Source organism: Crinia signifera, chromosome 19, assembly GCF_055691185.1.
Source record: "Crinia signifera chromosome 19, ASM5569118v1, whole genome shotgun sequence".
NCBI lineage: Eukaryota > Metazoa > Chordata > Amphibia > Anura > Myobatrachidae > Crinia > Crinia signifera.
This window is the reverse complement of record NC_139226.1, coordinates 73,469,270-73,492,927: the sequence shown is the minus strand read 5'-3', so window position 1 is coordinate 73,492,927 and position 23,658 is coordinate 73,469,270. Positions and strand designations below refer to the sequence as shown.

Sequence of the window (23,658 nt, the reverse complement as noted above, 5' to 3'; positions counted from 1 at the left end):
AGTTGGAATTGGGCCTAAACAGTGTGGTAAGTCTTTAGGTGATGGCTATTCTGTCTGTTTGACTTCTTCCAAATGTCTGTACTGGCAATAAAAAGTAAACGTTTCCAATTTAAATAGCTAGAGAATAAAAACAATTTGCCAGTAATGTGAAAAAACCTACAGCACCTGGTGTTCCCATGTGGTCTCCCACCCAAGTACTAACCAGGCCCAACACTGCTTAGCTTCCAAGATCAGACGAGATTGGGCCTATCCAATGTGGTATTGCTGTAGGCTAGATACAGGCACTTTTTTGCTCTCTTCTACTTCTATCACCATGTAAGCTAATAAAAAAGTTTCCTAACTGTATTGGCTTACTGCAAAAAATCATGTGTTGGTAATGTAAAAAGACCTACAGGACATGATATTAGCAGGGGGTCTTAAATTAAACTACTAAAGAGGCTCTACACTGTTTAGCTGCCAAAAGCAGTTGGAATTGGGCCTAAACAGTGTGGTAAGTCTTTAGGTGATGGCTATTGTGTCTGTTTGACCTCTTCCAAATGTCAGTGCTGGCAATAAAAAGAAAAAGTTTCCAATTTAAATAGCTAGAGAATAAAAACAATTTGCCAGTAATGTGAAAAAACCTACAGCACCTGGTGTTCCCATGTGGTCTCCCACCCAAGTACTAACCAGGCCCAACACTGCTTAGCTTCCAAGATCAGACGAGATTGGGCCTATCCAATGTGGTATGGCTGTAGGTTAGATACAGGCACTTTTTTGCTCTCTTCTACTTCTATCACCATGTAAGCTAATAAAAAAGTTTCCTAACTGTATTGGCTTACTGCAAAAAATCATGTGTTGGTAATGTAAAAAGACCTACAGGACATGATATTAGCAGGAGGTCTTAAATTAAACTACTAAAGAGGCTCAACACTGTTTAGCTGATAAAAACAGTTGGAATTGGGCCTAAACAGTGTGGTAAGTCTTTAGGTGATGGCTATTGTGTCTGTTTGACCTCTTCCAAATGTCAGTGCTGGCAATAAAAAGAAAAAGTTTCCAATTTAAATAGCTAGAGAATAAAAACAATTTGCCAGTAATGTGAAAAAACCTACAGCACCTGGTGTTCCCATGTGGTCTCCCACCCAAGTACTAACCAGGCCCAACACTGCTTAGCTTCCAAGATCAGACGAGATTGGGCCTATCCAATGTGGTATGGCTGTAGGTTACATACAGGCACTTTTTTGCTCTCTTCTACTTCTATCACCATGTAAGCTAATAAAAAAGTTTCCTAACTGTATTGGCTTACTGAAAAAAATCATGTGTTGGTAATGTAAAAAGACCTACAGGACATGATATTAGCAGGGGGTCTTAAATTAAACTACTAAAGAGGCTCTACACTGTTTAGCTGCCAAATGCAGTTGGAATTGGGCCTAAACAGTATGGTAAGTCTTTAGGTGATGGCTATTGTGTCTGTTTGACCTCTTCCAAATGTCAGTGCTGGCAATAAAAAGAATTTTTTTCCAATTTAAATAGCTAGAGAATAAAAACAATTTGCCAGTAATGTGAAAAAACCTACAGCACCTGGTGTTCCCATGTGGTCTCCCACCCAAGTACTAACCAGGCCCAACACTGCTTAGCTTCCAAGATCAGACGAGATCGGGCCTATCCAATGTGGTATGGCTGTAGGTGAGATACAGGCACTTTTTTGCCCTCTTCTACTTCTATCACCAGGTAAGCTAATACAAAAGTTTCCTAACTGTATTGGCTTACTGAAAAAAATCATGTGTTGGTAATGTAAAAAGACCTACAGGACATGATATTAGCAGGGGGTCTTAAATTAAACTACTAAAGAGGATCAACACTGTTTAGCTGCCAAAAGCAGTTGGAATTGGGCCTAAACAGTGTGGTAAGTCTTTAGGTGATGGCTATTGTGTCTGTTTGACTTCTTCCAAATGTCTGTACTGGCAATAAAAAGTAAACGTTTCCAATTTAAATAGCTAGAGAATAAAAACAATTTGCCAGTAATGTGAAAAAACCCTACAGCACCTGGTGTTCCCATGTGGTCTCCCACCCAAGTACTAACCAGGCCCAACACTGCTTAGATTCCAAGATCAGACGAGATTGGGCCTATCCAATGTGGTATGGCTGTAGGTTAGATACAGGCACTTTTTTGCTCTCTTCTACTTCTATCACCATGTAAGCTAATAAAAAAGTTTCCTAACTGTATTGGCTTACTGCAAAAAATCATGTGTTGGTAATGTAAAAAGACCTACAGGACATGATATTAGCAGGAGGTCTTAAATTAAACTACTAAAGAGGCTCAACACTGTTTAGCTGCCAAAAGCAGTTGGAATTGGGCCTAAACAGTGTGGTAAGTCTTTAGGTGATGGCTATTGTTTCTGTTTGACCTCTTCCAAATGTCAGTGCTGGCAATAAAAAGAAAAAGTTTCCAATTTAAATAGCTAGAGAATAAAAACAATTTGCCAGTAATGTGAAAAAACCTACAGCACCTGGTGTTCCCATGTGGTCTCCCACCCAAGTACTAACCAGGCCCAACACTGCTTAGCTTCCAAGATCAGACGAGATTGGGCCTATCCAATGTGGTATGGCTGTAGGTTACATACAGGCACTTTTTTGCTCTCTTCTACTTCTATCACCATGTAAGCTAATAAAAAAGTTTCCTAACTGTATTGGCTTACTGCAAAAAATCATGTGTTGGTAATGTAAAAAGACCTACAGGACATGATATTAGCAGGGGGTCTTAAATTAAACTACTAAAGAGGCTCAACACTGTTTAGCTGCCAAAAGCAGTTGGAATTGGGCCTAAACAGTGTGGTAAGTCTTTAGGTGATGGCTATTGTGTCTGTTTGACCTCTTCCAAATGTCAGTGCTGGCAATAAAAAGAAAAAGTTTCCAATTTAAATAGCTAGAGAATAAAAACAATTTGCCAGTAATGTGAAAAAACCTACAGCACCTGGTGTTCCCATGTGGTCTCCCACACAAGTACTAACCAGGCCCAACACTGCTTAGCTTCCAAGATCAGACGAGATTGGGCCTATCCAATGTGGTATGGCTGTAGGTTACATACAGGCACTTTTTTGCTCTCTTCTACTTCTATCACCATGTAAGCTAATAAAAAAGTTTCCTAACTGTATTGGCTTACTGCAAAAAATCATGTGTTGGTAATGTAAAAAGACCTACAGGACATGATATTAGCAGGGGGTCTTAAATTAAACTACTAAAGAGGCTCAACACTGTTTAGCTGCCAAAAGCAGTTGGAATTGGGCCTAAACAGTGTGGTAAGTCTTTAGGTGATGGCAATTGTGTCTTTTTGACCTCTTCCAAATGTCTGTACTGGCAATAAAAAGAAAAAGTTTCCAATTTAAATAGCTAGAGAATAAAAACAATTTGCCAGTAATGTGAAAAAACCTACAGCACCTGGTGTTCCCATGTGGTCTCCCACCCAAGTACTAACCAGGCCCAACACTGCTTAGCTTCCAAGATCAGACAAGATTGGGCCTATCCAATGTGGTATGGCTGTAGGTGAGATACAGGCACTTTTTTGCCCTCTTCTACTTCTATCACCAGGTAAGCTAATAAAAAAGTTTCCTAACTGTATTGGCTTACTGAAAAAAATTCTGTGTTGGTAATGTAAAAAGACCTACAGGACATGATATTAGCAGGGGGTCTTAAATTAAACTACTAAAGAGGCTCAACACTGTTTAGCTGCCAAAAGCAGTTGGAATTGGTCCTAAACAGTGTGGTAAGTCTTTAGGTGATGGCTATTGTGTCTGTTTGACTTCTTCCAAATGTCTGTACTGGCAATAAAAAGTAAACGTTTCCAATTTAAATAGCTAGAGAATAAAAACAATTTGCCAGTAATGTGAAAAAACCTACAGCACCTGGTGTTCCCATGTGGTCTCCCACCCAAGTACTAACCAGGCCCAACACTGCTTAGCTTCCAAGATCAGACGAGATTGGGCCTATCCAATGTGGTATGGCTGTAGGTGAGATACAGGCACTTTTTTGCCCTCTTCTACTTCTATCACCAGGTAAGCTAATAAAAAAGTTTCCTAACTGTATTGGCTTACTGAAAAAAATCATGTGTTGGTAATGTAAAAAGACCTACAGGACATGTTATTAGCAGGGGGTCTTAAATTAAACTACTAAAGAGGCTCAACACTGTTTAGCTGCCAAATGCAGTTGGAATTGGGCCTAAACAGTATGGTAAGTCTTTAGGTGATGGCTATTGTGTCTGTTTGACCTCTTCCAAATGTCAGTGCTGGCAATAAAAAGAATTTTTTTCCAATTTAAATAGCTAGAGAATAAAAACAATTTGCCAGTAATGTGAAAAAACCTACAGCACCTGGTGTTCCCATGTGGTCTCCCACCCAAGTACTAACCAGGCCCAACACTGCTTAGCTTCCAAGATCAGACGAGATTGGGCCTATCCAATGTGGTATGGCTGTAGGTGAGATACAGGCACTTTTTTGCCCTCTTCTACTTCTATCACCAGGTAAGCTAATACAAAAGTTTCCTAAGTGTATTGGCTTACTGAAAAAAATCATGTGTTGGTAATGTAAAAAGACCTACAGGACATGATATTAGCAGGGGGTCTTAAATTAAACTACTAAAGAGGCTCAACACTGTTTAGCTGCCAAAAGCAGTTGGAATTGGGCCTAAACAGTGTGGTAAGTCATTAGGTGATGGCTATTGTGTCTGTTTGACCTCTTCCAAATGTCTGTACTGGCAATAAAAAGAAAAAGTTTCCAATTTAAATAGCTAGAGAATAAAAACAATTTGCCAGTAATGTGAAAAAATCTACAGCACCTGGTGTTCCCATGTGGTCTCCCACCCAAGTACTAACCAGGCCCAACACTGCTTAGCTTCCAAGATCAGACGAGATTAGGCCTATCCAATGTGGTATGGCTGTAGGTTAGATACAGGCACTTTTTTGCTCTCTTCTACTTCTATCACCATGTAAGCTAATAAAAAAGATTCCTAACTGTATTGGCTTACTGCAAAAAATCATGTGTTGGTAATGTAAAAAGACCTACAGGACATGATATGAGCAGGGGGTCTTAAATTAAACTACTAAAGAGGCTCTACACTGTTTAGCTGCCAAAAGCAGTTGGAATTGGGCCTAAACAGTGTGGTAAGTCTTTAGGTGATTGCTATTGTGTCTGTTTGACCTCTTCCAAATGTCAGTGCTAGCAATAAAAAGAAAAAGTTTCCAATTTAAATAGCTAGAGAATAAAAACAATTTGCCAGTAATGTGAAAAAACCTACAGCACCTGGTGTTCCCATGTGGTCTCCCACCCAAGTACTAACCAGGCCCAACACTGCTTAGCTTCCAAGATCAGACGAGATTGGGCCTATCCAATGTGGTATGGCTGTAGGTTAGATACAGGCACTTTTTTGCTCTCTTCTACTTCTATCACCATGTAAGCTAATAAAAAAGTTTCCTAACTGTATTGGCTTACTGCAAAAAATCATGTGTTGGTAATGTAAAAAGACCTACAGGACATGATATTAGCAGGAGGTCTTAAATTAAACTACTAAAGAGGCTCAACACTGTTTAGCTGATAAAAACAGTTGGAATTGGGCCTAAACAGTGTGGTAAGTCTTTAGGTGATGGCTATTGTGTCTGTTTGACCTCTTCCAAATGTCAGTGCTGGCAATAAAAAGAAAAAGTTTCCAATTTAAATAGCTAGAGAATAAAAACAATTTGCCAGTAATGTGAAAAAACCTACAGCACCTGGTGTTCCCATGTGGTCTCCCACCCAAGTACTAACCAGGCCCAACACTGCTTAGCTTCCAAGATCAGACGAGATTGGGCCTATCCAATGTGGTATGGCTGTAGGTTACATACAGGCACTTTTTTGCTCTCTTCTACTTCTATCACCATGTAAGCTAATAAAAAAGTTTCCTAACTGTATTGGCTTACTGAAAAAAATCATGTGTTGGTAATGTAAAAAGACCTACAGGACATGATATTAGCAGGGGGTCTTAAATTAAACTACTAAAGAGGCTCTACACTGTTTAGCTGCCAAATGCAGTTGGAATTGGGCCTAAACAGTATGGTAAGTCTTTAGGTGATGGCTATTGTGTCTGTTTGACCTCTTCCAAATGTCAGTGCTGGCAATAAAAAGAATTTTTTTCCAATTTAAATAGCTAGAGAATAAAAACAATTTGCCAGTAATGTGAAAAAACCTACAGCACCTGGTGTTCCCATGTGGTCTCCCACCCAAGTACTAACCAGGCCCAACACTGCTTAGCTTCCAAGATCAGACGAGATCGGGCCTATCCAATGTGGTATGGCTGTAGGTGAGATACAGGCACTTTTTTGCCCTCTTCTACTTCTATCACCAGGTAAGCTAATACAAAAGTTTCCTAACTGTATTGGCTTACTGAAAAAAATCATGTGTTGGTAATGTAAAAAGACCTACAGGACATGATATTAGCAGGGGGTCTTAAATTAAACTACTAAAGAGGATCAACACTGTTTAGCTGCCAAAAGCAGTTGGAATTGGGCCTAAACAGTGTGGTAAGTCTTTAGGTGATGGCTATTGTGTCTGTTTGACTTCTTCCAAATGTCTGTACTGGCAATAAAAAGTAAACGTTTCCAATTTAAATAGCTAGAGAATAAAAACAATTTGCCAGTAATGTGAAAAAACCTACAGCACCTGGTGTTCCCATGTGGTCTCCCACCCAAGTACTAACCAGGCCCAACACTGCTTAGATTCCAAGATCAGACGAGATTGGGCCTATCCAATGTGGTATGGCTGTAGGTTAGATACAGGCACTTTTTTGCTCTCTTCTACTTCTATCACCATGTAAGCTAATAAAAAAGTTTCCTAACTGTATTGGCTTACTGCAAAAAATCATGTGTTGGTAATGTAAAAAGACCTACAGGACATGATATTAGCAGGAGGTCTTAAATTAAACTACTAAAGAGGCTCAACACTGTTTAGCTGCCAAAAGCAGTTGGAATTGGGCCTAAACAGTGTGGTAAGTCTTTAGGTGATGGCTATTGTGTCTGTTTGACCTCTTCCAAATGTCAGTGCTGGCAATAAAAAGAAAAAGTTTCCAATTTAAATAGCTAGAGAATAAAAACAATTTGCCAGTAATGTGAAAAAACCTACAGCACCTGGTGTTCCCATGTGGTCTCCCACCCAAGTACTAACCAGGCCCAACACTGCTTAGCTTCCAAGATCAGACGAGATTGGGCCTATCCAATGTGGTATGGCTGTAGGTTACATACAGGCACTTTTTTGCTCTCTTCTACTTCTATCACCATGTAAGCTAATAAAAAAGTTTCCTAACTGTATTGGCTTACTGCAAAAAATCATGTGTTGGTAATGTAAAAAGACCTACAGGACATGATATTAGCAGGGGGTCTTAAATTAAACTACTAAAGAGGCTCAACACTGTTTAGCTGCCAAAAGCAGTTGGAATTGGGCCTAAACAGTGTGGTAAGTCTTTAGGTGATGGCTATTGTGTCTGTTTGACCTCTTCCAAATGTCAGTGCTGGCAATAAAAAGAAAAAGTTTCCAATTTAAATAGCTAGAGAATAAAAACAATTTGCCAGTAATGTGAAAAAACCTACAGCACCTGGTGTTCCCATGTGGTCTCCCACACAAGTACTAACCAGGCCCAACACTGCTTAGCTTCCAAGATCAGACGAGATTGGGCCTATCCAATGTGGTATGGCTGTAGGTTACATACAGGCACTTTTTTGCTCTCTTCTACTTCTATCACCATGTAAGCTAATAAAAAAGTTTCCTAACTGTATTGGCTTACTGCAAAAAATCATGTGTTGGTAATGTAAAAAGACCTACAGGACATGATATTAGCAGGGGGTCTTAAATTAAACTACTAAAGAGGCTCAAGACTGTTTAGCTGCCAAAAGCAGTTGGAATTGGGCCTAAACAGTGTGGTAAGTCTTTAGGTGATGGCAATTGTGTCTTTTTGACCTCTTCCAAATGTCTGTACTGGCAATAAAAAGAAAAAGTTTCCAATTTAAATAGCTAGAGAATAAAAACAATTTGCCAGTAATGTGAAAAAACCTACAGCACCTGGTGTTCCCATGTGGTCTCCCACCCAAGTACTAACCAGGCCCAACACTGCTTAGCTTCCAAGATCAGACAAGATTGGGCCTATCCAATGTGGTATGGCTGTAGGTGAGATACAGGCACTTTTTTGCCCTCTTCTACTTCTATCACCAGGTAAGCTAATAAAAAAGTTTCCTAACTGTATTGGCTTACTGAAAAAAATTCTGTGTTGGTAATGTAAAAAGACCTACAGGACATGATATTAGCAGGGGGTCTTAAATTAAACTACTAAAGAGGCTCAACACTGTTTAGCTGCCAAAAGCAGTTGGAATTGGTCCTAAACAGTGTGGTAAGTCTTTAGGTGATGGCTATTGTGTCTGTTTGACTTCTTCCAAATGTCTGTACTGGCAATAAAAAGTAAACGTTTCCAATTTAAATAGCTAGAGAATAAAAACAATTTGCCAGTAATGTGAAAAAACCTACAGCACCTGGTGTTCCCATGTGGTCTCCCACCCAAGTACTAACCAGGCCCAACACTGCTTAGCTTCCAAGATCAGACGAGATTGGGCCTATCCAATGTGGTATGGCTGTAGGTGAGATACAGGCACTTTTTTGCCCTCTTCTACTTCTATCACCAGGTAAGCTAATAAAAAAGTTTCCTAACTGTATTGGCTTACTGAAAAAAATCATGTGTTGGTAATGTAAAAAGACCTACAGGACATGTTATTAGCAGGGGGTCTTAAATGAAACTACTAAAGAGGCTCAACACTGTTTAGCTGCCAAATGCAGTTGGAATTGGGCCTAAACAGTATGGTAAGTCTTTAGGTGATGGCTATTGTGTCTGTTTGACCTCTTCCAAATGTCAGTGCTGGCAATAAAAAGAAAAAGTTTCCAATTTAAATAGCTAGAGAATAAAAACAATTTGCCAGTAATGTGAAAAAATCTACAGCACCTGGTGTTCCCATGTGGTCTCCCACCCAAGTACTAACCAGGCCCAACACTGCTTAGCTTCCAAGATCAGACGAGATTAGGCCTATCCAATGTGGTATGGCTGTAGGTTAGATACAGGCACTTTTTTGCTCTCTTCTACTTCTATCACCATGTAAGCTAATAAAAAAGATTCCTAACTGTATTGGCTTACTGCAAAAAATCATGTGTTGGTAATGTAAAAAGACCTACAGGACATGATATTAGCAGGGGGTCTTAAATTAAACTACTAAAGAGGCTCTACACTGTTTAGCTGCCAAAAGCAGTTGGAATTGGGCCTAAACAGTGTGGTAAGTCTTTAGGTGATTGCTATTGTGTCTGTTTGACCTCTTCCAAATGTCAGTGCTAGCAATAAAAAGAAAAAGTTTCCAATTTAAATAGCTAGAGAATAAAAACAATTTGCCAGTAATGTGAAAAAACCTACAGCACCTGGTGTTCCCATGTGGTCTCCCACCCAAGTACTAACCAGGCCCAACACTGCTTAGCTTCCAAGATCAGACGAGATTGGGCCTATCCAATGTGGTATGGCTGTAGGTTACATACAGGCACTTTTTTGCTCTCTTCTACTTCTATCACCATGTAAGCTAATAAAAAAGTTTCCTAACTGTATTGGCTTACTGCAAAAAATCATGTGTTGGTAATGTAAAAAGACCTACAGGACATGATATTAGCAGGGGGTCTTAAATTAAACTACTAAAGAGGCTCAACACTGTTTAGCTGCCAAAAGCAGTTGGAATTGGGCCTAAACAGTGTGGTAAGTCTTTAGGTGATGGCTATTGTGTCTGTTTGACCTCTTCCAAATGTCAGTGCTGGCAATAAAAAGAAAAAGTTTCCAATTTAAATAGCTAGAGAATAAAAACAATTTGCCAGTAATGTGAAAAAACCTACAGCACCTGGTGTTCCCATGTGGTCTCCCACACAAGTACTAACCAGGCCCAACACTGCTTAGCTTCCAAGATCAGACGAGATTGGGCCTATCCAATGTGGTATGGCTGTAGGTTACATACAGGCACTTTTTTGCTCTCTTCTACTTCTATCACCATGTAAGCTAATAAAAAAGTTTCCTAACTGTATTGGCTTACTGCAAAAAATCATGTGTTGGTAATGTAAAAAGACCTACAGGACATGATATTAGCAGGGGGTCTTAAATTAAACTACTAAAGAGGCTCAAGACTGTTTAGCTGCCAAAAGCAGTTGGAATTGGGCCTAAACAGTGTGGTAAGTCTTTAGGTGATGGCAATTGTGTCTTTTTGACCTCTTCCAAATGTCTGTACTGGCAATAAAAAGAAAAAGTTTCCAATTTAAATAGCTAGAGAATAAAAACAATTTGCCAGTAATGTGAAAAAACCTACAGCACCTGGTGTTCCCATGTGGTCTCCCACCCAAGTACTAACCAGGCCCAACACTGCTTAGCTTCCAAGATCAGACAAGATTGGGCCTATCCAATGTGGTATGGCTGTAGGTGAGATACAGGCACTTTTTTGCCCTCTTCTACTTCTATCACCAGGTAAGCTAATAAAAAAGTTTCCTAACTGTATTGGCTTACTGAAAAAAATTCTGTGTTGGTAATGTAAAAAGACCTACAGGACATGATATTAGCAGGGGGTCTTAAATTAAACTACTAAAGAGGCTCAACACTGTTTAGCTGCCAAAAGCAGTTGGAATTGGTCCTAAACAGTGTGGTAAGTCTTTAGGTGATGGCTATTGTGTCTGTTTGACTTCTTCCAAATGTCTGTACTGGCAATAAAAAGTAAACGTTTCCAATTTAAATAGCTAGAGAATAAAAACAATTTGCCAGTAATGTGAAAAAACCTACAGCACCTGGTGTTCCCATGTGGTCTCCCACCCAAGTACTAACCAGGCCCAACACTGCTTAGCTTCCAAGATCAGACGAGATTGGGCCTATCCAATGTGGTATGGCTGTAGGTGAGATACAGGCACTTTTTTGCCCTCTTCTACTTCTATCACCAGGTAAGCTAATAAAAAAGTTTCCTAACTGTATTGGCTTACTGAAAAAAATCATGTGTTGGTAATGTAAAAAGACCTACAGGACATGTTATTAGCAGGGGGTCTTAAATGAAACTACTAAAGAGGCTCAACACTGTTTAGCTGCCAAATGCAGTTGGAATTGGGCCTAAACAGTATGGTAAGTCTTTAGGTGATGGCTATTGTGTCTGTTTGACCTCTTCCAAATGTCAGTGCTGGCAATAAAAAGAAAAAGTTTCCAATTTAAATAGCTAGAGAATAAAAACAATTTGCCAGTAATGTGAAAAAATCTACAGCACCTGGTGTTCCCATGTGGTCTCCCACCCAAGTACTAACCAGGCCCAACACTGCTTAGCTTCCAAGATCAGACGAGATTAGGCCTATCCAATGTGGTATGGCTGTAGGTTAGATACAGGCACTTTTTTGCTCTCTTCTACTTCTATCACCATGTAAGCTAATAAAAAAGATTCCTAACTGTATTGGCTTACTGCAAAAAATCATGTGTTGGTAATGTAAAAAGACCTACAGGACATGATATTAGCAGGGGGTCTTAAATTAAACTACTAAAGAGGCTCTACACTGTTTAGCTGCCAAAAGCAGTTGGAATTGGGCCTAAACAGTGTGGTAAGTCTTTAGGTGATTGCTATTGTGTCTGTTTGACCTCTTCCAAATGTCAGTGCTAGCAATAAAAAGAAAAAGTTTCCAATTTAAATAGCTAGAGAATAAAAACAATTTGCCAGTAATGTGAAAAAACCTACAGCACCTGGTGTTCCCATGTGGTCTCCCACCCAAGTACTAACCAGGCCCAACACTGCTTAGCTTCCAAGATCAGACGAGATTGGGCCTATCCAATGTGGTATGGCTGTAGGTGAGATACAGGCACTTTTTTGCCCTCTTCTACTTCTATCACCAGGTAAGCTAATACAAAAGTTTCCTAACTGTATTGGCTTACTGAAAAAAATCATGTGTTGGTAATGTAAAAAGACCTACAGGACATGATATTAGCAGGGGGTCTTAAATTAAACTACTAAAGAGGCTCAACACTGTTTAGCTGCCAAAAGCAGTTGGAATTGGGCATAAACAGTGTGGTAAGTCTTTAGGTGATGGCTATTGTGTCTGTTTGACCTCTTCCAAATGTCTGTACTGGCAATAAAAAGAAAAAAGTTTTCAATTTAAATAGCTAGAGAATAAAAACAATTGGCCAGTAATGTGAAAAAACCTACAGCACCTGGTGTTCCCATGTGGTCTCCCACCCAAGTACTAACCGGGCCCAACACTGCTTAGCTTCCAAGATCAGACGAGATTGGGCCTATCCAATGTGGTATGGCTGTAGGTGAGATACAGGCACTTTTTTGCCCTCTTCTACTTCTATCACCAGGTAAGCTAATAAAAAAGTTTCCTAACTGTATTGGCTTACTGAAAAAAATCATGTGTTGGTAATGTAAAAAGACCTACAGGACAAGTTATTAGCAGGGGGTCTTAAATTAAACTACTAAAGAGGCTCAACACTGTTTAGCTGCCAAATGCAGTTGGAATTGGGCCTAAACAGTATGGTAAGTCTTTAGGTGATGGCTATTGTGTCTGTTTGACCTCTTCCAAATGTCAGTGCTGGCAATAAAAATAAATTTTTTCCAATTTAAATAGCTAGAGAATAAAAACAATTTGCCAGTAATGTGAAAAAACCTACAGCACCTGGTGTTCCCATGTGGTCTCCCACCCAAGTACTAACCAGGCCCAACACTGCTTAGCTTCCAAGATCAGACGAGATTGGGCCTATCCAATGTGGTATGGCTGTAGGTGAGATACAGGCACTTTTTTGCCCTCTTCTACTTCTATCACCAGGTAAGCTAATACAAAAGTTTCCTAACTGTATTGGCTTACTGAAAAAAATCATGTGTTGGTAATGTAAAAAGACCTACAGGACATGATATTAGCAGGGGGTCTTAAATTAAACTACTAAAGAGGCTCAACACTGTTTAGCTGCCAAAAGCAGTTGGAATTGGGCCTAAACAGTGTGGTAAGTCTTTAGGTGATGGCTATTGTGTCTGTTTGACCTCTTCCAAATGTCTGTACTGGCAATAAAAAGAAAAAGTTTCCAATTTAAATAGCTAGAGAATAAAAACAATTTGCCAGTAATGTGAAAAAACCTACAGCACCTGGTGTTCCCATGTGGTCTCCCACCCAAGTACTAACCAGGCCCAACACTGCTTAGTTTCCAAGATCAGACGAGATTGGGCCTATCCAATGTGGTATGGCTGTAGGTGAAATACAGGCACTTTTTTGCCCTCTTCTACTTCTATCACCAGGTAGGCTAATACAAAAGTTTCCTAACTGTATTGGCTTACTGAAAAAAATCATGTGTTGGTAATGTAAAAAGACCTACAGGACATGATATTAGCAGGGGGTCTTAAATTAAACTACTAAAGAGGCTCAACACTGTTTAGCTGCCAAAAGCAGTTGGAATTGGGCCTAAACAGTGTGGTAAGTCATTAGTTGATGGCTATTGTGTCTGTTTGACCTCTTCCAAATGTCTGTACTGGCAATAAAAAGAAAAAGTTTCCAATTTAAATAGCTAGAGAATAAAAACAATTTGCCAGTAATGTGAAAAAACCTACAGCACCTGGTGTTCCCATGTGGTCTCACACCCAAGTACTAACCAGGCCCAACACTGCTTAGCTTCCAAGATCAGACAAGATTGGGCCTATCCAATGTGGTATGGCTGTAGGTGAGATACAGGCACTTTTTTGCCCTCTTCTACTTCTATCACCAGGTAAGCTAATAAAAAAGTTTCCTATCTGTATTGGCTTACTGAAAAAAATTCTGTGTTGGTAATGTAAAAAGACCTACAGGACATGATATTAGCAGGGGGTCTTAAATTAAACTACTAAAGAGGCTCAACACTGTTTAGCTGCCAAAAGCAGTTGGAATTGGTCCTAAACAGTGTGGTAAGTCTTTAGGTGATGGCTATTGTGTCTGTTTGACTTCTTCCAAATGTCTGTACTGGCAATAAAAAGTAAACGTTTCCAATTTAAATAGCTAGAGAATAAAAACAATTTGCCAGTAATGTGAAAAAACCTACAGCACCTGGTGTTCCCATGTGGTCTCCCACCCAAGTACTAACCAGGCCCAACACTGCTTAGCTTCCAAGATCAGACGAGATTGGGCCTATCCAATGTGGTATGGCTGTAGGTGAGATACAGGCACTTTTTTGCCCTCTTCTACTTCTATCACCAGGTAAGCTAATAAAAAAGTTTCCTAACTGTATTGGCTTACTGAAAAAAATCATGTGTTGGTAATGTAAAAAGACCTACAGGACATGTTATTAGCAGGGGGTCTTAAATTAAACTACTAAAGAGGCTCAACACTGTTTAGCTGCCAAATGCAGTTGGAATTGGGCCTAAACAGTATGGTAAGTCTTTAGGTGATGGCTATTGTGTCTGTTTGACCTCTTCCAAATGTCAGTGCTGGCAATAAAAAGAATTTTTTTCCAATTTAAATAGCTAGAGAATAAAAACAATTTGCCAGTAATGTGAAAAAACCTACAGCACCTGGTGTTCCCATGTGGTCTCCCACCCAAGTACTAACCAGGCCCAACACTGCTTAGCTTCCAAGATCAGACGAGATTGGGCCTATCCAATGTGGTATGGCTGTAGGTGAGATACAGGCACTTTTTTGCCCTCTTCTACTTCTATCACCAGGTAAGCTAATACAAAAGTTTCCTAAGTGTATTGGCTTACTGAAAAAAATCATGTGTTGGTAATGTAAAAAGACCTACAGGACATGATATTAGCAGGGGGTCTTAAATTAAACTACTAAAGAGGCTCAACACTGTTTAGCTGCCAAAAGCAGTTGGAATTGGGCCTAAACAGTGTGGTAAGTCATTAGGTGATGGCTATTGTGTCTGTTTGACCTCTTCCAAATGTCTGTACTGGCAATAAAAAGAAAAAGTTTCCAATTTAAATAGCTAGAGAATAAAAACAATTTGCCAGTAATGTGAAAAAATCTACAGCACCTGGTGTTCCCATGTGGTCTCCCACCCAAGTACTAACCAGGCCCAACACTGCTTAGCTTCCAAGATCAGACGAGATTAGGCCTATCCAATGTGGTATGGCTGTAGGTTAGATACAGGCACTTTTTTGCTCTCTTCTACTTCTATCACCATGTAAGCTAATAAAAAAGATTCCTAACTGTATTGGCTTACTGCAAAAAATCATGTGTTGGTAATGTAAAAAGACCTACAGGACATGATATTAGCAGGGGGTCTTAAATTAAACTACTAAAGAGGCTCTACACTGTTTAGCTGCCAAAAGCAGTTGGAATTGGGCCTAAACAGTGTGGTAAGTCTTTAGGTGATTGCTATTGTGTCTGTTTGACCTCTTCCAAATGTCAGTGCTAGCAATAAAAAGAAAAAGTTTCCAATTTAAATAGCTAGAGAATAAAAACAATTTGCCAGTAATGTGAAAAAACCTACAGCACCTGGTGTTCCCATGTGGTCTCCCACCCAAGTACTAACCAGGCCCAACACTGCTTAGCTTCCAAGATCAGACGAGATTGGGCCTATCCAATGTGGTATGGCTGTAGGTGAGATACAGGCACTTTTTTGCCCTCTTCTACTTCTATCACCAGGTAAGCTAATACAAAAGTTTCCTAACTGTATTGGCTTACTGAAAAAAATCATGTGTTGGTAATGTAAAAAGACCTACAGGACATGATATTAGCAGGGGGTCTTAAATTAAACTACTAAAGAGGCTCAACACTGTTTAGCTGCCAAAAGCAGTTGGAATTGGGCATAAACAGTGTGGTAAGTCTTTAGGTGATGGCTATTGTGTCTGTTTGACCTCTTCCAAATGTCTGTACTGGCAATAAAAAGAAAAAAGTTTTCAATTTAAATAGCTAGAGAATAAAAACAATTGGCCAGTAATGTGAAAAAACCTACAGCACCTGGTGTTCCCATGTGGTCTCCCACCCAAGTACTAACCGGGCCCAACACTGCTTAGCTTCCAAGATCAGACGAGATTGGGCCTATCCAATGTGGTATGGCTGTAGGTGAGATACAGGCACTTTTTTGCCCTCTTCTACTTCTATCACCAGGTAAGCTAATAAAAAAGTTTCCTAACTGTATTGGCTTACTGAAAAAAATCATGTGTTGGTAATGTAAAAAGACCTACAGGACAAGTTATTAGCAGGGGGTCTTAAATTAAACTACTAAAGAGGCTCAACACTGTTTAGCTGCCAAATGCAGTTGGAATTGGGCCTAAACAGTATGGTAAGTCTTTAGGTGATGGCTATTGTGTCTGTTTGACCTCTTCCAAATGTCAGTGCTGGCAATAAAAATAATTTTTTTCCAATTTAAATAGCTAGAGAATAAAAACAATTTGCCAGTAATGTGAAAAAACCTACAGCACCTGGTGTTCCCATGTGGTCTCCCACCCAAGTACTAACCAGGCCCAACACTGCTTAGCTTCCAAGATCAGACGAGATTGGGCCTATCCAATGTGGTATGGCTGTAGGTGAGATACAGGCACTTTTTTGCCCTCTTCTACTTCTATCACCAGGTAAGCTAATACAAAAGTTTCCTAACTGTATTGGCTTACTGAAAAAAATCATGTGTTGGTAATGTAAAAAGACCTACAGGACATGATATTAGCAGGGGGTCTTAAATTAAACTACTAAAGAGGCTCAACACTGTTTAGCTGCCAAAAGCAGTTGGAATTGGGCCTAAACAGTGTGGTAAGTCTTTAGGTGATGGCTATTGTGTCTGTTTGACCTCTTCCAAATGTCTGTACTGGCAATAAAAAGAAAAAGTTTCCAATTTAAATAGCTAGAGAATAAAAACAATTTGCCAGTAATGTGAAAAAACCTACAGCACCTGGTGTTCCCATGTGGTCTCCCACCCAAGTACTAACCAGGCCCAACACTGCTTAGCTTCCAAGATCAGACGAGATTGGGCCTATCCAATGTGGTATGGCTGTAGGTGAAATACAGGCACTTTTTTGCCCTCTTCTACTTCTATCACCAGGTAGGCTAATACAAAAGTTTCCTAACTGTATTGGCTTACTGAAAAAAATCATGTGTTGGTAATGTAAAAAGACCTACAGGACATGATATTAGCAGGGGGTCTTAAATTAAACTACTAAAGAGGCTCAACACTGTTTAGCTGCCAAAAGCAGTTGGAATTGGGCCTAAACAGTGTGGTAAGTCATTAGGTGATGGCTATTATGTCTGTTTGACCTCTTCCAAATGTCTGTACTGGCAATAAAAAGAAAAAGTTTCCAATTTAAATAGCTAGAGAATAAAAACAATTTGCCAGTAATGTGAAAAAACCTACAGCACCTGGTGTTCCCATGTGGTCTCCCACCAAAGTACTAACCAGGCCCAACACTGCTTAGCTTCCAAGATCAGACGAGATTGGGCCTATCCAATGTGGTATGGCTGTAGGTTAGATACAGGCACTTTTTTGCTCTCTTCTACTTCTATCACCGTGTAAGCTAATAAAAAAGTTTCCTAACTGTATTGGCTTACTGCAAAAAATCATGTGTTGGTAATGTAAAAAGACCTACAGGACATGATATTAGCAGGGGGTCTTAAATTAAACTACTAAAGAGGCTCTACACTGTTTAGCTGCCAAAAGCAGTTGGAATTGGGCCTAAACAGTGTGGTAAGTCTTTAGGTGATTGCTATTGTGTCTGTTTGACCTCTTCCAAATGTCAGTGCTAGCAATAAAAAGAAAAAGTTTCCAATTTAAATAGCTAGAGAATAAAAACAATTTGCCAGTAATGTGAAAAAACCTACAGCACCTGGTGTTCCCATGTGGTCTCCCACCCAAGTACTAACCAGGCCCAACACTGCTTAGCTTCCAAGATCAGACGAGATTGGGCCTATCCAATGTGGTATGGCTGTAGGTGAGATACAGGCACTTTTTTGCCCTCTTCTACTTCTATCACCAGGTAAGCTAATACAAAAGTTTCCTAACTGTATTGGCTTACTGAAAAAAATCATGTGTTGGTAATGTAAAAAGACCTACAGGACATGATATTAGCAGGGGGTCTTAAATTAAACTACTAAAGAGGCTCAACACTGTTTAGCTGCCAAAAGCAGTTGGAATTGGGCATAAACAGTGTGGTAAGTCTTTAGGTGATGGCTATTGTGTCTGTTTGACCTCTTCCAAATGTCTGTACTGGCAATAAAAAGAAAAAAGTTTTCAATTTAAATAGCTAGAGAATAAAAACAATTGGCCAGTAATGTGAAAAAACCTACAGCACCTGGTGTTCCCATGTGGTCTCCCACCCAAGTACTAACCGGGCCCAACACTGCTTAGCTTCCAAGATCAGACGAGATTGGGCCTATCCAATGTGGTATGGCTGTAGGTGAGATACAGGCACTTTTTTGCCCTCTTCTACTTCTATCACCAGGTAAGCTAATAAAAAAGTTTCCTAACTGTATTGGCTTACTGAAAAAAATCATGTGTTGGTAATGTAAAAAGACCTACAGGACATGTTATTAGCAGGGGGTCTTAAATTAAACTACTAAAGAGGCTCAACACTGTTTAGCTGCCAAATGCAGTTGGAATTGGGCCTAAACAGTATGGTAAGTCTTTAGGTGATGGCTATTGTGTCTGTTTGACCTCTTCCAAATGTCAGTGCTGGCAATAAAAAGAAATTTTTTCCAATTTAAATAGCTAGAGAATAAAAACAATTTGCCAGTAATGTGAAAAAACCTACAGCACCTGGTGTTCCCATGTGGTCTCCCACCCAAGTACTAACCAGGCCCAACACTGCTTAGCTTCCAAGATCAGACGAGATTGGGCCTATCCAATGTGGTATGGCTGTAGGTGAGATACAGGCACTTTTTTGCCCTCTTCTACTTCTATCACCATGTAAGCTAATACAAAAGTTTCCTAACTGTATTGGCTTACTGAAAAAAATCATGTGTTGGTAATGTAAAAAGACCTACAGGACATGATATTAGCAGGGGGTCTTAAATTAAACTACTAAAGAGGCTCAACACTGTTTAGCTGCCAAAAGCAGTTGGAATTGGGCCTAAACAGTGTGGTAAGTCTTTAGGTGATGGCTATTGTGTCTGTTTGACCTCTTCCAAATGTCTGTACTGGCAATAAAAAGAAAAAGTTTCCAATTTAAATAGCTAGAGAATAAAAACAATTTGCCAGTAATGTGAAAAAACCTACAGCACCTGGTGTTCCCATGTGGTCTCCCACCCAAGTACTAACCAGGCCCAACACTGCTTAGCTTCCAAGATCAGACGAGATTGGGCCTATCCAATGTGGTATGGCTGTAGGTGAAATACAGGAACTTTTTTGCCCTCTTCTACTTCTATCACCAGGTAGGCTAATACAAAAGTTTCCTAACTGTACTGGCTTACTGAAAAAAATCATGTGTTGGTAATGTAAAAAGACCTACAGGACATGATATTAGCAGGGGGTCTTAAATTAAACTACTAAAGAGGCTCAACACTGTTTAGCTGCCAAAAGCAGTTGGAATTGGGCCTAAACAGTGTGGTAAGTCATTAGGTGATGGCTATTGTGTCTGTTTGACCTCTTCCAAATGTCTGTACTGGCAATAAAAAGAAAAAGTTTCCAATTTAAATAGCTAGAGAATAAAAACAATTTGCCAGTAATGTGAAAAAACCTACAGCACCTGGTGTTCCCATGTGGTCTCCCACCAAAGTACTAACCAGGCCCAACACTGCTTAGCTTCCAAGATCAGACGAGATTGGGCCTATCCAATGTGGTATGGCTGTAGGTTAGATACAGGCACTTTTTTGCTCTCTTCTACTTCTATCACCGTGTAAGCTAATAAAAAAGTTTCCTAACTGTATTGGCTTACTGCAAAAAATCATGTGTTGGTAATGTGAAAAGACCTACAGGACATGATATTAGCAGGGGGTCTTAAATTAAACTACTAAAGAGGCTCTACACTGTTTAGCTGCCAAAAGCAGTCGGAATTGGGCCTAAACAGTGTGGTAAGTCTTTAGGTGATTGCTATTGTGTCTGTTTGACCTCTTCCAAATGTCAGTGCTAGCAATAAAAAGAAAAAGTTTCCAATTTAAATAGCTAGAGAATAAAAACAATTTGCCAGTAATGTGAAAAAACCTACAGCACCTGGTGTTCCCATGTGGTCTATCACCCAAGTACTAACCAGGCCAAACACTGCTTAGCTTCCAAGGTCAGACGAGATTGGGCCTATCCAATGTGGTATGGCTGTAGGTGAGATACAGGCACTTTTTTGCCCTCTTCTACTTCTATCACCAGGTAAGCTAATACAAAAGTTTCCTAACTGTATTGGCTTACTGAAAAAAATCATGTGTTGGTAATGTAAAAAGACCTACAGGACATGATATTATCAGGGGGTCTTTAATTAAACTACTAAAGAGGCTCAACACTGTTTAGCTGCCAAAAGCAGTTGGAATTGGGCATAAACAGTGTGGTAAGTCTTTAGGTGATGGCTATTGTGTCTGTTTGACCTCTTCCAAATGTCTGTACTGGCAATAAAAAGAAAAAGTTTCCAATTTAAATAGCTAGAGAATAAAAACAATTGGCCAGTAATGTGAAAAAACCTACAGCACCTGGTGTTCCCATGTGGTCTCCCACCCAAGTACTAACCAGGCCCAACACTGCTTAGCTTCCAAGATCAGACGAGATTGGGCCTATCCAATGTGGTATGGCTGTAGGTGAGATACAGGCACTTTTTTGCCCTCTTCTACTTCTATCACCATGTAAGCTAATAAAAAAGTTTCCTAACTGTATTGGCTTACTGAAAAAAAATCATGTGTTGGTAATGTAAAAAGACCTACAGGACATGATATTAGCAGGGGGTCTTAAATTAAACTACTAAAGAGGCTCAACACTGTTTAGCTGCCAAATGCAGTTGGAATTGGGCCTAAACAGTATGGTAAGTCTTTAGGTGATGGCTATTGTGTCTGTTTGACCTCTTCCAAATGTCAGTGCTGTCAATAAAAAGAATTTTTTTCCAATTTAAATAGCTAGAGAATAAAAACAATTTGCCAGTAATGTGAAAAAACCTACAGCACCTGGTGTTCCCATGTGGTCTCCCACCCAAGTACTAACCAGGCCCAACACTGCTTAGCTTCCAAGATCAGACGAGATTGGGCCTATCCAATGTGGTATGGCTGTAGGGGAGATACAGGCACTTTTTTGCCCTCTTCTACTTCTATCACCAGGTAAGCTAATACAAAAGTTTCCTAACTGTATTGGCTTACTGAAAAAAATCATGTGTTGGTAATGTAAAAAGACCTACAGGACATGATATTAGCAGGGGGTCTTAAATTAAACTACTAAAGAGGCTCAACACTGTTTAGCTGCCAAAAGCAGTTGGAATTGGGCCTAAACAGTGTGGTAAGTCTTTAGGTGATGGCTATTGTGTCTGTTTGACCTCTTCCAAATGTCTGTACTGGCAATAAAAAGAAAAAGTTTCCAATTTAAATAGCTAGAGAATAAAAACAATTTGCCAGTAATGTGAAAAAACCTACAGCACCTGGTGTTCCCATGTGGTCTCCCACCCAAGTACTAACCAGGCCCAACACTGCTTAGCTTCCAAGATCAGACGAGATTGGGCCTATCCAATGTGGTATGGCTGTAGGTGAGATACGGGCACTTTTTTGCCCTCTTCTACTTCTATCACCAGGTAAGCTAATACAAAAGTTTCCTAAGTGTATTGGCTTACTGAAAAAAATCATGTGTTGGTAATGTAAAAAGACCTACAGGACATGATATTAGCAGGGGGTCTTAAATTAAACTACTAAAGAGGCTCAACACTGTTTAGCTGCCAAAAGCAGTTGGAATTGGGCCTAAACAGTGTGGTAAGTCATTAGGTGATGGCTATTGTGTCTGTTTGACCTCTTCCAAATGTCTGTACTGGCAATAAAAAGAAAAAGTTTCCAATTTAAATAGCTAGAGAATAAAAACAATTTGCCAGTAATGTGAAAAAACCTACAGCACCTGGTGTTCCCATGTGGTCTCCCACCCAAGTACTAACCAGGCCCAACACTGCTTAGCTTCCAAGATCAGACGAGATTAGGCCTATCCAATGTGGTATGGCTGTAGGTTAGATACAGGCACTTTTTTGCTCTCTTCTACTTCTATCACCATGTAAGCTAATAAAAAAGATTCCTAACTGTATTGGCTTACTGCAAAAAATCATGTGTTGGTAATGTAAAAAGACCTACAGGACATGATATTAGCAGGGGGTCTTAAATTAAACTACTAAAGAGGCTCTACACTGTTTAGCTGCCAAAAGCAGTTGGAATTGGGCCTAAACAGTGTGGTAAGTCTTTAGGTGATTGCTATTGTGTCTGTTTGACCTCTTCCAAATGTCAGTGCTAGCAATAAAAAGAAAAAGTTTCCAATTTAAATAGCTAGAGAATAAAAACAATTTGCCAGTAATGTGAAAAAACCTACAGCACCTGGTGTTCCCATGTGGTCTCCCACCCAAGTACTAACCAGGCCCAACACTGCTTAGCTTCCAAGATCAGACGAGATTGGGCCTATCCAATGTGGTATGGCTGTAGGTGAGATACAGGCACTTTTTTGCCCTCTTCTACTTCTATCACCAGGTAAGCTAATACAAAAGTTTCCTAACTGTATTGGCTTACTGAAAAAAATCATGTGTTGGTAATGTAAAAAGACCTACAGGACATGATATTAGCAGGGGGTCTTAAATTAAACTACTAAAGAGGCTCAACACTGTTTAGCTGCCAAAAGCAGTTGGAATTGGGCATAAACAGTGTGGTAAGTCTTTAGGTGATGGCTATTGTGTCTGTTTGACCTCTTCCAAATGTCTGTACTGGCAATAAAAAGAAAAAGTTTTCAATTTAAATAGCTAGAGAATAAAAACAATTTGCCAGTAATGTGAAAAAACCTACAGCACCTGGTGTTCCCATGTGGTCTCCCACCCAAGTACTAACCAGGCCCAACACTGCTTAGCTTCCAAGATCAGACGAGATTGGGCCTATCCAATGTGGTATGGCTGTAGGTGAGATACAGGCACTTTTTTGCCCTCTTCTACTTCTATCACCAGGTAAGCTAATAAAAAAGTTTCCTAACTGTATTGGCTTACTGAAAAAAATCATGTGTTGGTAATGTAAAAAGACCTACAGGACATGTTATTAGCAGGGGGTCTTAAATTAAACTACTAAAGAGGCTCAACACTGTTTAGCTGCCAAATGCAGTTGGAATTGGGCCTAAACAGTATGGTAAGTCTTTAGGTGATGGCTATTGTGTCTGTTTGACCTCTTCCAAATGTCAGTGCTGGCAATAAAAAGAATTTTTTTCCAATTTAAATAGCTAGAGAATAAAAACAATTTGCCAGTAATGTGAAAAAACCTACAGCACCTGGTGTTCCCATGTGGTCTCCCACCCAAGTACTAACCAGGCCCAACACTGCTTAGCTTCCAAGATCAGACGAGATTGGGCCTGTCCAATGTGGTATGGCTGTAGGTGAGATACAGGCACTTTTTTGCCCTCTTCTACTTCTATCACCAGGTAAGCTAATACAAAAGTTTCCTAACTGTATTGGCTTACTGAAAAAAATCATGTGTTGGTAATGTAAAAAGACCTACAGGACATGATATTAGCAGGGGGTCTTAAATTAAACTACTAAAGAGGCTCAACACTGTTTAG

The 23,658-nt window shown here is 39.8% G+C and overlaps 49 non-coding genes and 2 pseudogenes across 49 annotated transcripts; all 51 read right to left on the bottom strand.

Annotated features, from left to right (window-relative positions):
• Positions 1–153: 153 nt before the first annotated feature.
• LOC146043207 (5S ribosomal RNA) lies at positions 154–272 on the bottom strand. Its single transcript, XR_014464200.1, has one exon. It is a non-coding gene; the product is annotated as a 5S ribosomal RNA (ribosomal RNA).
• A 345-nt stretch (positions 273–617) lies between these two features.
• LOC146044534 (5S ribosomal RNA) lies at positions 618–736 on the bottom strand. The gene has a single exon (XR_014464970.1). It is a non-coding gene; the product is annotated as a 5S ribosomal RNA (ribosomal RNA).
• Positions 737–1,081: 345 nt separating this feature from the next.
• LOC146044533 (5S ribosomal RNA) lies at positions 1,082–1,200 on the bottom strand. Its single transcript, XR_014464969.1, has one exon. It is a non-coding gene; the product is annotated as a 5S ribosomal RNA (ribosomal RNA).
• A 345-nt stretch (positions 1,201–1,545) lies between these two features.
• LOC146044664 (5S ribosomal RNA) lies at positions 1,546–1,664 on the bottom strand. The gene has a single exon (XR_014465101.1). It is a non-coding gene; the product is annotated as a 5S ribosomal RNA (ribosomal RNA).
• Positions 1,665–2,010: 346 nt separating this feature from the next.
• Positions 2,011–2,129, bottom strand: LOC146044677 (5S ribosomal RNA). The gene has a single exon (XR_014465114.1). It is a non-coding gene; the product is annotated as a 5S ribosomal RNA (ribosomal RNA).
• Positions 2,130–2,474: 345 nt separating this feature from the next.
• Positions 2,475–2,593, bottom strand: LOC146044532 (5S ribosomal RNA). The gene has a single exon (XR_014464968.1). It is a non-coding gene; the product is annotated as a 5S ribosomal RNA (ribosomal RNA).
• Positions 2,594–2,938: 345 nt separating this feature from the next.
• On the bottom strand, positions 2,939–3,057 carry LOC146044863 (5S ribosomal RNA). The gene has a single exon (XR_014465300.1). It is a non-coding gene; the product is annotated as a 5S ribosomal RNA (ribosomal RNA).
• Positions 3,058–3,402: 345 nt separating this feature from the next.
• LOC146043262 (5S ribosomal RNA) lies at positions 3,403–3,521 on the bottom strand. The gene has a single exon (XR_014464255.1). It is a non-coding gene; the product is annotated as a 5S ribosomal RNA (ribosomal RNA).
• Positions 3,522–3,866: 345 nt separating this feature from the next.
• On the bottom strand, positions 3,867–3,985 carry LOC146044531 (5S ribosomal RNA). Its single transcript, XR_014464967.1, has one exon. It is a non-coding gene; the product is annotated as a 5S ribosomal RNA (ribosomal RNA).
• A 345-nt stretch (positions 3,986–4,330) lies between these two features.
• On the bottom strand, positions 4,331–4,449 carry LOC146044530 (5S ribosomal RNA). The gene has a single exon (XR_014464965.1). It is a non-coding gene; the product is annotated as a 5S ribosomal RNA (ribosomal RNA).
• Positions 4,450–4,794: 345 nt separating this feature from the next.
• Positions 4,795–4,913, bottom strand: LOC146043452 (5S ribosomal RNA). Its single transcript, XR_014464445.1, has one exon. It is a non-coding gene; the product is annotated as a 5S ribosomal RNA (ribosomal RNA).
• Positions 4,914–5,258: 345 nt separating this feature from the next.
• LOC146044529 (5S ribosomal RNA) lies at positions 5,259–5,377 on the bottom strand. Its single transcript, XR_014464964.1, has one exon. It is a non-coding gene; the product is annotated as a 5S ribosomal RNA (ribosomal RNA).
• A 345-nt stretch (positions 5,378–5,722) lies between these two features.
• Positions 5,723–5,841, bottom strand: LOC146044518 (5S ribosomal RNA). The gene has a single exon (XR_014464954.1). It is a non-coding gene; the product is annotated as a 5S ribosomal RNA (ribosomal RNA).
• Positions 5,842–6,186: 345 nt separating this feature from the next.
• Positions 6,187–6,305, bottom strand: LOC146044663 (5S ribosomal RNA). The gene has a single exon (XR_014465100.1). It is a non-coding gene; the product is annotated as a 5S ribosomal RNA (ribosomal RNA).
• A 345-nt stretch (positions 6,306–6,650) lies between these two features.
• Positions 6,651–6,769, bottom strand: LOC146043332 (5S ribosomal RNA). Its single transcript, XR_014464326.1, has one exon. It is a non-coding gene; the product is annotated as a 5S ribosomal RNA (ribosomal RNA).
• Positions 6,770–7,114: 345 nt separating this feature from the next.
• Positions 7,115–7,233, bottom strand: LOC146044506 (5S ribosomal RNA). The gene has a single exon (XR_014464942.1). It is a non-coding gene; the product is annotated as a 5S ribosomal RNA (ribosomal RNA).
• Positions 7,234–7,578: 345 nt separating this feature from the next.
• On the bottom strand, positions 7,579–7,697 carry LOC146044862 (5S ribosomal RNA). Its single transcript, XR_014465299.1, has one exon. It is a non-coding gene; the product is annotated as a 5S ribosomal RNA (ribosomal RNA).
• Positions 7,698–8,042: 345 nt separating this feature from the next.
• LOC146043261 (5S ribosomal RNA) lies at positions 8,043–8,161 on the bottom strand. The gene has a single exon (XR_014464254.1). It is a non-coding gene; the product is annotated as a 5S ribosomal RNA (ribosomal RNA).
• A 345-nt stretch (positions 8,162–8,506) lies between these two features.
• LOC146044493 (5S ribosomal RNA) lies at positions 8,507–8,625 on the bottom strand. Its single transcript, XR_014464929.1, has one exon. It is a non-coding gene; the product is annotated as a 5S ribosomal RNA (ribosomal RNA).
• Positions 8,626–8,970: 345 nt separating this feature from the next.
• LOC146043451 (5S ribosomal RNA) lies at positions 8,971–9,089 on the bottom strand. Its single transcript, XR_014464443.1, has one exon. It is a non-coding gene; the product is annotated as a 5S ribosomal RNA (ribosomal RNA).
• Positions 9,090–9,434: 345 nt separating this feature from the next.
• On the bottom strand, positions 9,435–9,553 carry LOC146044480 (5S ribosomal RNA). The gene has a single exon (XR_014464925.1). It is a non-coding gene; the product is annotated as a 5S ribosomal RNA (ribosomal RNA).
• A 345-nt stretch (positions 9,554–9,898) lies between these two features.
• On the bottom strand, positions 9,899–10,017 carry LOC146044861 (5S ribosomal RNA). The gene has a single exon (XR_014465298.1). It is a non-coding gene; the product is annotated as a 5S ribosomal RNA (ribosomal RNA).
• Positions 10,018–10,362: 345 nt separating this feature from the next.
• Positions 10,363–10,481, bottom strand: LOC146043260 (5S ribosomal RNA). Its single transcript, XR_014464253.1, has one exon. It is a non-coding gene; the product is annotated as a 5S ribosomal RNA (ribosomal RNA).
• A 345-nt stretch (positions 10,482–10,826) lies between these two features.
• LOC146044468 (5S ribosomal RNA) lies at positions 10,827–10,945 on the bottom strand. Its single transcript, XR_014464923.1, has one exon. It is a non-coding gene; the product is annotated as a 5S ribosomal RNA (ribosomal RNA).
• Positions 10,946–11,290: 345 nt separating this feature from the next.
• On the bottom strand, positions 11,291–11,409 carry LOC146043450 (5S ribosomal RNA). Its single transcript, XR_014464442.1, has one exon. It is a non-coding gene; the product is annotated as a 5S ribosomal RNA (ribosomal RNA).
• Positions 11,410–11,754: 345 nt separating this feature from the next.
• LOC146044456 (5S ribosomal RNA) lies at positions 11,755–11,873 on the bottom strand. The gene has a single exon (XR_014464921.1). It is a non-coding gene; the product is annotated as a 5S ribosomal RNA (ribosomal RNA).
• Positions 11,874–12,219: 346 nt separating this feature from the next.
• On the bottom strand, positions 12,220–12,338 carry LOC146044621 (5S ribosomal RNA). The gene has a single exon (XR_014465058.1). It is a non-coding gene; the product is annotated as a 5S ribosomal RNA (ribosomal RNA).
• Positions 12,339–12,683: 345 nt separating this feature from the next.
• LOC146044444 (5S ribosomal RNA) lies at positions 12,684–12,802 on the bottom strand. Its single transcript, XR_014464919.1, has one exon. It is a non-coding gene; the product is annotated as a 5S ribosomal RNA (ribosomal RNA).
• A 345-nt stretch (positions 12,803–13,147) lies between these two features.
• On the bottom strand, positions 13,148–13,266 carry LOC146043253 (5S ribosomal RNA). Its single transcript, XR_014464247.1, has one exon. It is a non-coding gene; the product is annotated as a 5S ribosomal RNA (ribosomal RNA).
• A 345-nt stretch (positions 13,267–13,611) lies between these two features.
• LOC146043928 (5S ribosomal RNA) lies at positions 13,612–13,730 on the bottom strand (annotated as a pseudogene).
• A 345-nt stretch (positions 13,731–14,075) lies between these two features.
• Positions 14,076–14,194, bottom strand: LOC146044432 (5S ribosomal RNA). The gene has a single exon (XR_014464917.1). It is a non-coding gene; the product is annotated as a 5S ribosomal RNA (ribosomal RNA).
• Positions 14,195–14,539: 345 nt separating this feature from the next.
• Positions 14,540–14,658, bottom strand: LOC146044424 (5S ribosomal RNA). Its single transcript, XR_014464914.1, has one exon. It is a non-coding gene; the product is annotated as a 5S ribosomal RNA (ribosomal RNA).
• Positions 14,659–15,003: 345 nt separating this feature from the next.
• LOC146043448 (5S ribosomal RNA) lies at positions 15,004–15,122 on the bottom strand. Its single transcript, XR_014464440.1, has one exon. It is a non-coding gene; the product is annotated as a 5S ribosomal RNA (ribosomal RNA).
• A 345-nt stretch (positions 15,123–15,467) lies between these two features.
• LOC146044423 (5S ribosomal RNA) lies at positions 15,468–15,586 on the bottom strand. The gene has a single exon (XR_014464913.1). It is a non-coding gene; the product is annotated as a 5S ribosomal RNA (ribosomal RNA).
• Positions 15,587–15,932: 346 nt separating this feature from the next.
• Positions 15,933–16,051, bottom strand: LOC146044620 (5S ribosomal RNA). Its single transcript, XR_014465057.1, has one exon. It is a non-coding gene; the product is annotated as a 5S ribosomal RNA (ribosomal RNA).
• A 345-nt stretch (positions 16,052–16,396) lies between these two features.
• LOC146044422 (5S ribosomal RNA) lies at positions 16,397–16,515 on the bottom strand. Its single transcript, XR_014464912.1, has one exon. It is a non-coding gene; the product is annotated as a 5S ribosomal RNA (ribosomal RNA).
• A 345-nt stretch (positions 16,516–16,860) lies between these two features.
• LOC146044421 (5S ribosomal RNA) lies at positions 16,861–16,979 on the bottom strand. Its single transcript, XR_014464911.1, has one exon. It is a non-coding gene; the product is annotated as a 5S ribosomal RNA (ribosomal RNA).
• A 345-nt stretch (positions 16,980–17,324) lies between these two features.
• Positions 17,325–17,443, bottom strand: LOC146044626 (5S ribosomal RNA). The gene has a single exon (XR_014465062.1). It is a non-coding gene; the product is annotated as a 5S ribosomal RNA (ribosomal RNA).
• A 345-nt stretch (positions 17,444–17,788) lies between these two features.
• LOC146044419 (5S ribosomal RNA) lies at positions 17,789–17,907 on the bottom strand. The gene has a single exon (XR_014464908.1). It is a non-coding gene; the product is annotated as a 5S ribosomal RNA (ribosomal RNA).
• Positions 17,908–18,253: 346 nt separating this feature from the next.
• LOC146044619 (5S ribosomal RNA) lies at positions 18,254–18,372 on the bottom strand. Its single transcript, XR_014465056.1, has one exon. It is a non-coding gene; the product is annotated as a 5S ribosomal RNA (ribosomal RNA).
• Positions 18,373–18,717: 345 nt separating this feature from the next.
• On the bottom strand, positions 18,718–18,836 carry LOC146044418 (5S ribosomal RNA). The gene has a single exon (XR_014464907.1). It is a non-coding gene; the product is annotated as a 5S ribosomal RNA (ribosomal RNA).
• A 345-nt stretch (positions 18,837–19,181) lies between these two features.
• Positions 19,182–19,300, bottom strand: LOC146044417 (5S ribosomal RNA). The gene has a single exon (XR_014464906.1). It is a non-coding gene; the product is annotated as a 5S ribosomal RNA (ribosomal RNA).
• A 345-nt stretch (positions 19,301–19,645) lies between these two features.
• Positions 19,646–19,764, bottom strand: LOC146044625 (5S ribosomal RNA). The gene has a single exon (XR_014465061.1). It is a non-coding gene; the product is annotated as a 5S ribosomal RNA (ribosomal RNA).
• A 345-nt stretch (positions 19,765–20,109) lies between these two features.
• On the bottom strand, positions 20,110–20,228 carry LOC146044199 (5S ribosomal RNA; annotated as a pseudogene).
• Positions 20,229–20,573: 345 nt separating this feature from the next.
• On the bottom strand, positions 20,574–20,692 carry LOC146044416 (5S ribosomal RNA). The gene has a single exon (XR_014464905.1). It is a non-coding gene; the product is annotated as a 5S ribosomal RNA (ribosomal RNA).
• Positions 20,693–21,038: 346 nt separating this feature from the next.
• Positions 21,039–21,157, bottom strand: LOC146043153 (5S ribosomal RNA). The gene has a single exon (XR_014464146.1). It is a non-coding gene; the product is annotated as a 5S ribosomal RNA (ribosomal RNA).
• A 345-nt stretch (positions 21,158–21,502) lies between these two features.
• On the bottom strand, positions 21,503–21,621 carry LOC146044414 (5S ribosomal RNA). The gene has a single exon (XR_014464904.1). It is a non-coding gene; the product is annotated as a 5S ribosomal RNA (ribosomal RNA).
• Positions 21,622–21,966: 345 nt separating this feature from the next.
• Positions 21,967–22,085, bottom strand: LOC146044845 (5S ribosomal RNA). Its single transcript, XR_014465281.1, has one exon. It is a non-coding gene; the product is annotated as a 5S ribosomal RNA (ribosomal RNA).
• Positions 22,086–22,430: 345 nt separating this feature from the next.
• On the bottom strand, positions 22,431–22,549 carry LOC146044413 (5S ribosomal RNA). The gene has a single exon (XR_014464903.1). It is a non-coding gene; the product is annotated as a 5S ribosomal RNA (ribosomal RNA).
• A 345-nt stretch (positions 22,550–22,894) lies between these two features.
• On the bottom strand, positions 22,895–23,013 carry LOC146044412 (5S ribosomal RNA). Its single transcript, XR_014464902.1, has one exon. It is a non-coding gene; the product is annotated as a 5S ribosomal RNA (ribosomal RNA).
• Positions 23,014–23,358: 345 nt separating this feature from the next.
• On the bottom strand, positions 23,359–23,477 carry LOC146044601 (5S ribosomal RNA). The gene has a single exon (XR_014465038.1). It is a non-coding gene; the product is annotated as a 5S ribosomal RNA (ribosomal RNA).
• Positions 23,478–23,658: the final 181 nt, after the last annotated feature.